Source organism: Sinocyclocheilus anshuiensis, unplaced genomic scaffold, assembly GCF_001515605.1.
Source record: "Sinocyclocheilus anshuiensis isolate Anshui unplaced genomic scaffold, SAMN03320099.WGS_v1.1 scaffold415, whole genome shotgun sequence".
Classification (NCBI taxonomy): domain Eukaryota; kingdom Metazoa; phylum Chordata; class Actinopteri; order Cypriniformes; family Cyprinidae; genus Sinocyclocheilus; species Sinocyclocheilus anshuiensis.
The window spans coordinates 2,057,958-2,069,634 of record NW_015552655.1 but is presented as its reverse complement, the minus strand read 5'-3'; the positions used below and the strand labels follow the sequence as shown (position 1 = coordinate 2,069,634).

At 38.1% G+C, this 11,677-nt stretch overlaps 1 protein-coding gene across 1 annotated transcript in view; it reads left to right on the top strand.

Moving 5' to 3' along the window:
- Window positions 1–2,010: 2,010 nt before the first annotated feature.
- Window positions 2,011–11,677, top strand: part of LOC107667159 (SRC kinase signaling inhibitor 1-like) — a 55,427-nt gene continuing 45,760 nt past the window's right edge. The window contains exon 1 of the mRNA XM_016458751.1: window positions 2,011–2,270. The gene's annotated coding sequence lies outside the window, so the exon portion shown is untranslated. The remainder of the gene's footprint in view (window positions 2,271–11,677) is intronic.

Sequence of the window (11,677 nt, the reverse complement as noted above, 5' to 3'; positions counted from 1 at the left end):
ATAATTATTAGATTTCTTAATTATACATTTGTTTTATATATATATATATATATAATAATGTATAATTAGATTAGATAATTATAATATATAATTTCATATTTCAAGATGATCTAATTGAATAGCATAAAAACAGATTTTGCAATTATATATTTATTAAATAATGTTATATTTATTATGAGGGTAAATAAAGGAGACTTTGGATTTCACTTATGTATTTATATATATTCTTTATACTTTATAGTGTATAGCAGGGGTGCCCAACCCTGTTCCTGGAGATCTACCTTCCTGCAGAGTAATTACAGAGCTCTGCAGGAAGGTAGATCTCCAGGAACAGGGTTGGGCACACCTGGTGTATAGTCTGTATAGTCATTATATAGTTCAGTGTTGTTTTGGCTTGTGATTTTGTGTCCCTTTTTGTCTTCACCAGCTTGCCATAGTTCCACCTTACCTACCGCAGACACTCAACCGGTCAGTCACCCCTCTAACTTATTATGAGGAATGATTAATTTAAGATTGAACAATGTCCCCAAACCTGCATAAAAGCTTCATCTCCACCTTTCCAATACATTTATCATTTATCATACACACACATGAACACACTCAGACTGTACCTTACTGTGGTGTTTGCAAGGTGAAGCTCTGCTGGAACTAGGCCACAGACACAGAACAACACATGAGGCTGCTCCAAACGGGTTCAAATCAGTTTCATTTGAAGAAGATCAGGAGTTCGATTCATTGTTGCAGTTAAAGCATAAACGTGCAAGTAATTCTGAGATCTTATAATTAATTATCTTACCTTCTAAAATAAAGTAAGCTTTAACTGAAATGGAATTGTCCTTAGTTCTGATCTATAGCCACACACTGCTCAATGCTTTGAGTTGCATTAAATTTACACATATTTCCTGTAGTTTTAAGGATAAAATGAAATGCATTTTGATGTTAGATGTGAATGGAATAGCTTGTCTCTTCTGAAGCTGAAATGACACCTGACTGAGAGTTTAGTGTGACAGAAGTGGATTTTTTCCCAGCTTCTGTTTCAGTACGTCTGTCCTGTCCAAATATTTTAAAATATCTTTTATGCAAATTATTTATTTTTTATTTGATTTTATTATAATATTTACGTTGTATTTTATTGGTTTTAAAATACAACGTACTTTTCATTGTTTATAGTATTAATGTGTAATTCTATAATATTTAAAAATTAAATATTTGATAGAAATTGTTTTAATACGTATATAATTTTGCTTAGATTCTGTGGAATTTGTGTGTGTGTGTGTGTGTGTGTGTATATATATATATATATATATATATATATATATATAATGTGTGTGTATGTATGTATATTTACATCATATTTTATTTATATTAGTAAATATGTGTTATGATTTCATAACAAAGTTTACATTATTTAAAAATAACTATATTTGATATAAATATACACTTGCTTAGATTCTGTGATATTTGTTTATTATAATTATTTCATTTTTGTGCAGTGTCAATAGTTGATTAGAGAAATCACTGATATCTGATTGATTAGAGAATATATTTATTTAAATCTATTGATTAAAATAAATAGATTTAGATAATGTTTATTATTTGGTTTATATTGAAATATTAGTATTATATAATTCGTTATTATATTTTTTTAAATAAATATATTTTATACTTTATTATATGCATTTGCTTAGAGTCTGCGTTTTATTACAGTATAATTACGTTTTCAATTACTAATTTTTGTGCAGTGCATCATTAATCGATTGTAGATGACCTTCATTATCTTTATTTCAATTCTCTTCTGGCTTGATTTTTCCGAAGCTGTATATGCAAATCAGCCTCTGTAGTTCATGTAGTGTTGCCATCCTGCAATTATTCCTCGTTTTTTCCCTCTTCAACCCTCCCTCCTTTCTCCCTCATGATGGTTCAATCCATGAACCTGCTGGGCCCGTGTGTAGAGTATCGGTTCACTGTACCTTTAAGAGGAGGAGGGGGGGCTGCTGGTGGAGTGGGGGGTTTTATGAAAATCAGATGGGCTCGGTTTGTGCCATGCGGACCTACACACACACACACACACACACACACAGTCGCTCACACACACCACGCTGGCCAGCAGACGATTCCCAGTGAAGACACGGATCTGAGACAGAGGGAAAGATCAGGATGGGTGTTACAGGAGAAATGAAGGAGGACGAGGCTGCGTAAGACAGCGCTGAGAGATAAAGAGAGGGCGGGTGAGCAGAAGGGAGGAGAGGAGACAGCACCAGCCTCAGCAGGTATGTGCCGTTGCATCACCGTTATCCTCAAGGAATTGAAGAATCCCATCTATTCCCGTCATGAAGCAGTTTGAATGCAAAATGGATCCATTGGGAAACCACAAACTGTTCTGGTTTCACACTGACAGATACTGAGAGCTTTGCATCCACGTTTTCTTGAAGCTCCAGTTTTGATTGCATTTAAATCAATATTCATAAGGCACTTTTGTTCTAGTCTTCTAGAGTCGGAAGGACAGACATGCAGAGAGAGAGAGACAGACAGGCAGATACATGTCTTTTAATGCATCGTAATGGAGAGCTATATGAACTCCTGTGAGTGTGTGAGCGAATGCCGTGGACCGATGGGATGTGGCGACTGTCTCTCCATCATTTCACGGACTGCAGAGAGAGTGAGACCGCTGGAGAGACAGACGAGAAGAAAGAGGGATCCAAGAGGGAAAGGTCTGTCCTCTGCGGGAAAACGAGGAGCGATTTTGAGACAGGAAGGTGAAGGAACTTGGATGCTTTTGAGGTGGAAGCAGAGCTCTGGAAGTGTGCAGTAGTTTGAATTGAGAGGAAATATCTTTGAGATTAATCCATGAGATGGGAGGGAGGAATATATGATGGACTGAGAAAACAGGGAAGGGAAGAGATGTGACAGCAGAGGAGGTAGAGTGAGCCGTGGAGAAAGGGATGAATGGATGAAGAGAAGCCCGGGCTGATGTACCCATCAATCCATGATGAATCGCCAAATAATGTTGGGTTGCATAAATGCCCAACTGATCATATTTTGACTTTCGAGGCTCCTGTGCCGAATGAAGCACATATTGATCATTTCAAACCATAATGACAGTTGGTTCACTCAAAAATAGAATTACTTATACCTCATGCTGTTTCAAAACCTTCTTTGAGAAGAAATAACATTGTAGCCCACTGACGTTGTATGGACAGAAACACTGAGACACTTTTCAAAATATCTTCTTTTGTGTTCCACAGAAGAACTAAAGTCATACCTGGTTTTGGAACGACATGAGTGTGAGTCAGGAGGCCTTTACAAGACACCGTTTTCAACTAAAAACTGATAATTTGTATGCCTTTTGGCCATTCATTTACATGACAACGCATGTTTAGAGGTCTGAAAATGGGTTTCAAAGTGCAAGTTTTTGAAAATGATACAGTTATCGTCTCCATGCAAACTACGCAAACGAGAATTTGTGAAAACTTTGTAGTGACATCGCCATCTACTGGCCTGGCATTTATAATACAGCGTTTTTTGTCATTTTTGCTAATCTGTGTGAACTGGGATTTTATTTTGACAATGTCGTTGTTTGTACATGAAACTTTTCAAAAATGCAAACGAAAAACGTTTCCGTTTTTAGTACATCATTGTCATGTAAGCATACCCTTAAAGCAGGGGTACCCAAACTCGGTCCTGGAGGGCCGGTGTCCTGCAGAGTTTAGCTCCAACTTGCCTCAACACACCTGCCTTCAAGTTTCTAGTATGCCTAGTAAGAGCTTGATTAGCTGGTTCAGGTGTGTTTAATTGGGGTTGGAGCTAAACTCTTCAGGACACCGGCCCTCCAGGACCGAGTTTGGACAGCCCTGCCTTAAAGTATAGAATTTTCATTTTTTTGGGTGAACTGTTCCTTTAAAACCACAAGGAAGGAATTCGATGCATATTTTATCCAAGTACACATAAGATTTGATTTGAAACATAGATGTATAAAACACTGGACTAGATGTTTGTTGGTAAAGGATGAGTGGGGAGGACAGAATCAATTCAGCCCTGCAGTGTTTGTATCTCTCATTTTTACTTTTTCTTAATATTTTTCTGTTTAAAGGCATTATTTTAAAGTAAAGAGGCCTGAAATAATAATAAAGGTGAAGTTGCTTCAATTTAAAGTTGGCATGAAATGTAAATTCACTCTATCTGTTTTCTATATTAATCCTAATGATCTTATTGTGAATGATTCATCCATGTTTCGTGTAATTTTTATGTTGTGTAATTTTTAATCAAAATGTCCTAACTGGAACTTCTGGTGAAACGACAGACTTCTCTCTGGTTATGTATGCTGGACTTCTCCAGTCATTTCGTCTGCTTAAACCTCGCCCCTTTCTTACAATCGACTGCAAACTAGCATTCACCTCTGCCACTGTCCAGTTAAGAACTATAGGTAGAGCCAAATCCCTTCCTACACTTTTGTTTCTTTTCTGATTCCAAATCCCTTTCACTCAGATGTACTTCACAATATGGAAGAAAAGATCTGTCGCTAACAAGATAAGTATGTTACATTCTCAGTGCTGCCACCAGGACACCGGCCCTCCAGGACCGAGTTTGGACAGCCCTGCCTTAAAGTATAGAATTTTCATTTTTTTGGGTGAACTGTTCCTTTAAAACCACAAGGAAGGAATTCGATGCATATTTTATCCAAGTACACATAAGATTTGATTTGAAACATAGATGTATAAAACACTGGACTAGATGTTTGTTGGTAAAGGATGAGTGGGGAGGACAGAATCAATTCAGCCCTGCAGTGTTTGTATCTCTCATTTTTACTTTTTCTTAATATTTTTCTGTTTAAAGGCATTATTTTAAAGTAAAGAGGCCTGAAATAATAATAAAGGTGAAGTTGCTTCAATTTAAAGTTGGCATGAAATGTAAATTCACCCTATCTGTTTTCTATATTAATCCTAATGATCTTATTGTGAATGATTCATCCATGTTTCGTGTAATTTTTATGTTGTGTAATTTTTTATCAAAATGTCCTAACTGGAACTTCTGGTGAAACGACAGACTTCTCTCTGGTTATGTATGCTGGACTTCTCCAGTCATTTCGTCTGCTTAAACCTCGCCCCTTTCTTACAATCGACTGCAAACTAGCATTCACCTCTGCCACTGTCCAGTTAAGAACTATAGGTAGAGCCAAATCCCTTCCTACACTTTTGTTTCTTTTCTGATTCCAAATCCCTTTCACTCAGATGTACTTCACAATATGGAAGAAAAGATCTGTCGCTAACAAGATAAGTATGTTACATTCTCAGTGCTGCCACAAGGGGCGCTACAGTGGGCATTAGTGTAGTAACACTCTTCTTCTACTATATATTTTCTCTTTCAGGACACGAGAAAGCAACAGTATGAAAAGAATATTGTTAGGTAATAGCAGGTTAGTTAAAAGTTAGTACTGACTTGGCTTTTATATTCACATTTCGTTCCTGAATTTGAATTGAATTTGAATTGGGCTAGCAAACAAGATTCAGAATTTTACATTTGGGGTGTGGAAATGTCACCACAATAACAGACCGGTGCATAAAACTCTTGGAGATATTTTAAAGATTCTATGCCGCAAACGATCAATATTTCACATACTTTTGAAAATCCAGCATTTAGTTGATCCTGATAAGTGCTCATCGTCACAGTTGTAAACACGACGGCTTTCTTCTAACAGGAGAGGGTTTGGCATCACGGCATCTTTGTTTCCATGTGGAACGTTAAAGAATGCAACACACACGTTTCCTGGAAATCCTGTATGATCTAACCAATCGATGACGACTTCAAAACTCCTGGGGCCCTATTTTAACGATCTAAGCGCATGGTTGGCGCAATTGCGCTTAGCGCGTGTCCGAATCCACTTTTGCTAGTTTAAGAACGGGAAAAATGGTCGGCGCGCCCGGCACATGGTCTAAAAGGGTTGTTCCTATTCTCTTAATGAGTAATGGGTGTGTTTTGGGGAGTAACGTGCCATAAACCAATCAGAGTCTCATCTCCCATTCCCTTTAAAAGCCAGTTGCGCTCACGCCATGGCAAATTCGCTATTTACATGGCGGAATTTGCAAGCGGAAAAACGGAGCGCTTCTCTAGTGAGGGAACGGATTTGCTCACGTATCGTAATTCTGATACATGCAAAGACTATACATTATGACATGTAGGCATTTTTATATTTATGTACACAATAATAATATTTTACATTTTAATCCTTTAATTTTTCATTTTTAAAAATGTTTGTGTGCTGCTGCGCGTCCCTGTGTGTGTAATAAGCAAAGTGTATGCACGTTGTGCACCTTCCTATAGGCGCATATTACTAATGCGCTCTTTAATAACAAAAAAACTATTGCGCCAGACTTTAGACCAAGTTTTTGTTGGTCAATGGCGCAGTCTATTTCAGTTGCCTCAAAATAGCAATGCACTAGCAATGCGCCTGAACACACCTCGTTTTCAGACCAGCACACCCATGGGCGCACAAATTAGCGCAAATGCATTTGCTATTTAAACAACGTGATGCAGGACGTGAAAATGACAACAGCGTCGGGCTGAAACTAGCAAAAAACACTTGCGTCGCGCCTGGTGCTGCATTGCGCCAGGTGTATGATAGGGCCCCTGAAGTTTTTCCAGTTAACTGTGCCGTATGCATCAGACGTTCAGCCAGCGGTCCATGGGCGTGACATCTGAGGCTGAGACTAATGTGAAGTTGACTTAATAAAACAGAAATAATATTAGTCATAAACACTAAAGTTCAGAATATGGATCCATAAAGGTGAAGTGTGTAACTGCAGCACCACCAGTGGCAACAAACAGAATTGCAAAATAATGATTATTTCCAAATAGGTTTCTGAAAGTCACAGTGTTCACGCTCTTTGGGAAAATGGCTTACTTGTTTTTGAATGATAAACTGGGATATGAGAAATGATTTCAGCTTTACGATTTTCCAGTACAAAGCATTAAGATGCAGCTATGTGGCAGAGGGTGATGATGGAAGTCTTGGTCGACTGCCATCATTAACATCTGTCTGAGTGTCCGGATTGTAATATTAGATCCTTAAATGCATTAAACTCCCCAAAGACTTTACAGCTCCATCCGTGTCTTTTCACATGTATGCCCATCACATCATGTGAACGTTACACAAAAACAACGGTATTTGTAGTTCTCGGCCCACTGCTCCAAGCAATTGTTTTCTTGTTTGATTTGTACGGTTTGATGATTGTACATCTCGTACCTCAGAGAGTCGTGCAGCGTCTGATGGTAACGCTTCACTCATCACAACAGCGTCTGCGTCTCGATGGGACGGTGTGCGTTTGGTGGTTGAGATAAAGAGAGAAAGAAAAGTTGTGTGTGCATGACGGAGCAAAAAAGAGGAATAAGGAGCAGGCGGATGTGTTGCTGTTGGGATGTCATGAACATCTGTCTCTCTGTCAATGAAGCTTCAAAAACTGATGCTGGAAGTAGATTTAGATACCCAGAGGAGTAAGACTGAGTGTGTTTGAGAGAGAGAGAGACATAAAAGTGGACAGACAGAATAAGAAAGAGAAAGACCTGGGCCCTCATTTATTAACAGTGCGTACGCACAGATGCGTGCGTAATGAGAGTGTGATCTACCGACTTGTACTTATATGTAGGAATGCGTGTAAATATAAGGACAAAATATAGAATCTTTTCTACGCACTGTTAATAAATGAGGCCCCTGGAAGCTAAGCATGTAGTTGTTTGTGGAAAAATGGATAAAAGACCTTTAGAAAAGAAATATAGATATCTCTGTTTTGGGGATTTTGGTGTGTTTTCCAACTTGGATTTGGAAATGTCTCCCTTTTACAGAATGTTCAAAACCACTCATGCACTGCAAAAAAGCAAACTAACAATGTTTGAATTTAAAATTTAAAGTTTATGTTTTAAAAAAGTTGTAGTGTAGATAGTATATCCAAAGTATATACAAAATATTTGTATTTATTTTTGTTTTATTTATGTAAAGTCATAATTTTGTTATATTATAGTACTGTTATGATCTCTTTGCTGTTTGCAATGGTTACGATTGACTATTTTTCAAAATGTGATTTTTGGTGAAACCAGTTTGGTTTCAAATGTCATTATAATTATTTTTATTTATTTTAAAAGTAATTTTTATGGGCTTTTTTTTTGCTTTATAGTACTGGACAGTAGAGTAATGACAGGAAAGTATTGGGTGGAGAGAGATCAGCAGAGGACCTCAAGACGGGAATTGAACTCGGGTCGCCGCGAACACAATTGCGCTATACGTTGGTGCACTAACCATGAGGCTATCGCCACCAACAAATGTCATTAGAATTATTAATATAATATAATATAATATAATATAATTGAACCTACAACAATTAAAAACAAAAATGTACAAAAATGTATTTTAATTTAGAGATAAGTGAGATTTCAGTGCTGTGCAGAAGTTTGGGGTTGGTAAGATTTTTAAGATTTCTTTCATACGTTTTTGAAGGCTTCATTTATTTGATCAAAAAGAAAGTATTTAAAAAAATAAATATTTAAATGTAATTTAATTTGTATTGAAAGTTTAAAAGAACGCAAATATTTTGTAACATTGTTTTTACTGTCACTTTTGATCAATATAATGCATCCTTGCTGAATAAAAGTACATATATACACACACACACACATACAAACTGTATATTTATTATTTACATTTTTTAGCAATATGTATAGTTACTATTTAGTTACATTTATTTATATTACATTTATAATACATATATTATGTATTGTTATTATTTATATATTTATTTACATGTCATTTATTTGTATTTAGAAACCTTGGTTGCTGTTTACCATCTCTAGTCTTCAGTATGTTTGATGAATGCATTTATGCATTTGGCTGATGCTTTTATCTAACGTGACGTGATTGCATCAGTATGTGTATAGAAAAGACTGGCATGCTGGCAGAATGTGTATTGGGTCTGAGATAAAGAGTGAAGTGCTTTCTAAATAGATCACTTAGCTGTGTATTTAAACATGCACAAAACACACACGCACACACAATACCTTGCAGGAAAAAGCCCTCTCCGTAGTGATTTTATTAGGTTGACTCAAATTTTGCTTTTGCTGACCACAGCCTCTCTCTCTCTCTCTCTAATGCACACACTGTAAAGCTTCACACTTGATTTAGCACATTCGCAAGATACCATCCAGAACATACCAACCACACACACAGACACACACACACACACGCAAACACAGAGCATCAGAAACATCATTCTAGAGCAGATGAGCTCTCTGCAGTGTTATCTAGTGCTGAGGTGACCGCGTGCGTCCCGCTGAAGAGATGGGAATTAAAGAGCCGCTCACTACTGAGGAAGGAAGAGGAGGGAGTCGGCTAAGGAGTAAATGAGTGCCAGGAGAGATGGGGTGGAAGAGGCTGATAGTGGAAGAGAGACAGGCTCTGTTACTGTGGGTCCCTGTAGACTGCATGGATTAGGAAGACAGGCGCATGTGCAGCGGCGTGGATAGATGGATTACAGTGATGCATTGACTCTCAGCGCACAGATGTGCTGCAATACTGCCTTTCTATAAGATAATACAGTAATACAGATAAAAGATAATACAGTACGGAATGACTGCATAACAGTGCCATCATACAATACACTGTACAGTACAACTATCTACCTATCTATCTATCTATCTATCTATCTATCTATCTATCTAAACTGCTATTAAGCTCTATTTCCTGCAGGGATGCTTTCACATTCATGAAACCACATTTCCCCTTAACAAATCTCACAGCACCTTTTCCTAGATAAAACCAATTATTTATACCTGCGTCTCTGGAGATTCAGCCCCACACTGAGCTATTGCTGCTGAACGCTTCAAATGCTAAAATGTCACGCTGTTGGTGAAGCTGTAAAATATGAAGTGATGAGATGTCAAGAGGGAGGAGAGTGTTTACAGTCTTTCAGTTGGGTTTTGGATCATTCCATCACTCACTAAGGGTTCAGTTTGTAAAATAGGCGTTTTAGTTGCGAATAATTATTAAGCTGTTGCTGATTGAACACCACTGCATATAGCAACAGGCTCAAATTCACTCAGAACAGCTTAAGCCAGTAAAAAAACTGTGTAATACTCACTGTTACAAGTTTCGTCAAATGACTAACCTGAAGATTGAGCAATATATGATGCTTAAAGGGGTCATATGATGTTGCTAAAATCTTCCCACATCGTGACGTAGATATGTGGGGGCGTGTTAGAATGAGCCGTTTTAGGTAGGCGTGGTTGACTCGTAACTTTTATAAAGAATATCTCTTTGGATTTGAGACTTTAGTCTTCGCAACTTTACAGATCTTCTTTATGCACCAAGAGCTTGTAACACTCCAAAGAGAAAGGACAAATTGAAATCGCATCATATGACCCCTTTAAGACATCAGCACTAGATATTCTTGATGAAAGTCTTAAACCAGTGTAAGTGTGAAAGAGGACGGTCGGCTATTTATATTACACAAGCATTGTACTTTCTTCTTTCTGAATATTTTGTTTTGTTCAGACAATTATCTGACACGACAGTTTCTCCTCCCGCAAGGCTTCGCATTCTTGTCAGAAAAGACAGTGCGGAGAGGAAGACAGCGACTCTTTCATTTTCACCCTGTCTCTCTCTCTCTCTCTCTTCTCTCTCTCTCTCTCATTACTGTTTGGATTATGGATTTTCATATCAGGGCAGAGTTTCCTTTGAAGGCCCCTGCAGCGGTGCTGCTGTACAGTAAGTGGGTTGCGTGCTTCTCTTCTCCATCATCCTTTTCTCCTTTTCTCTCTCCCGTTCTCTCTTTTCCTGGACATTTTTGAAGTCGCTAGCTGTTAAACGCCTCTGGAGCCATGCGAGTATTTTTAAATGCCTAGACCTCTTGCATATACCTCACACACACATGCTCAAAAAAAAAAAAAATCTCTTCATGCTCTGATGTCATGATGATGTGGGCACTCAAATCTCTCCATTCAGACTTTCATATGTAGGACGGCTGCTGCCCTGTTTCTCTCTGTTTCTCGGTGTCTCCTTCTCTCTTTAGTAAAATGAGAACATAGGAGCGTGTTTTTGAGTGAGCAATAGTATAATTAGCACTGTGGCACTGGCATTTGAAGTCTTCAAGTGTTAGGTACCAAATGTCTCTGATTGAACAGTCATTGTCAGTCCACAAAGAACAAAACCATGTTTTTAAAGGTGGGGTAAGCTGTTTTTCAAAAACGCTTTAGAAAACTGATTCGGGCCGAATAGCAAAACAAACTTGTAGCCAATCAGCAGTAAGGGACGTGTCTTCTCATGATGTAGAGGAGAGAGCGTTCAGTGCACATGACGGACATTAGCGAGCCGAGCAACAGAACGATAGAGATGGCGGATAATAAACAAAAGAGGAAAATGTCTGCGGAACAAAAGAAGGCTTAAGGCAAGAAGTAGGACCTGTGTAAATATCGGATCAGCTTTCCAGCACTGGAGAGAACTCAAGGAGCGGAAGGCCTGCGATCGGACGCCGAGGTTGCTTTGTTTCTTCTCGATAGGTGAGTAACACCGTGTCTGCGCCGCAACAGCTAAAGTCTGTCTAGTACACTGGACGCGACAAAGCGATCGTTGAAAATCATTTGAAATTTGTGTCAATACGTCATAAATAGAACGCAGCAGCAGTTTTCTGTTGGGGAT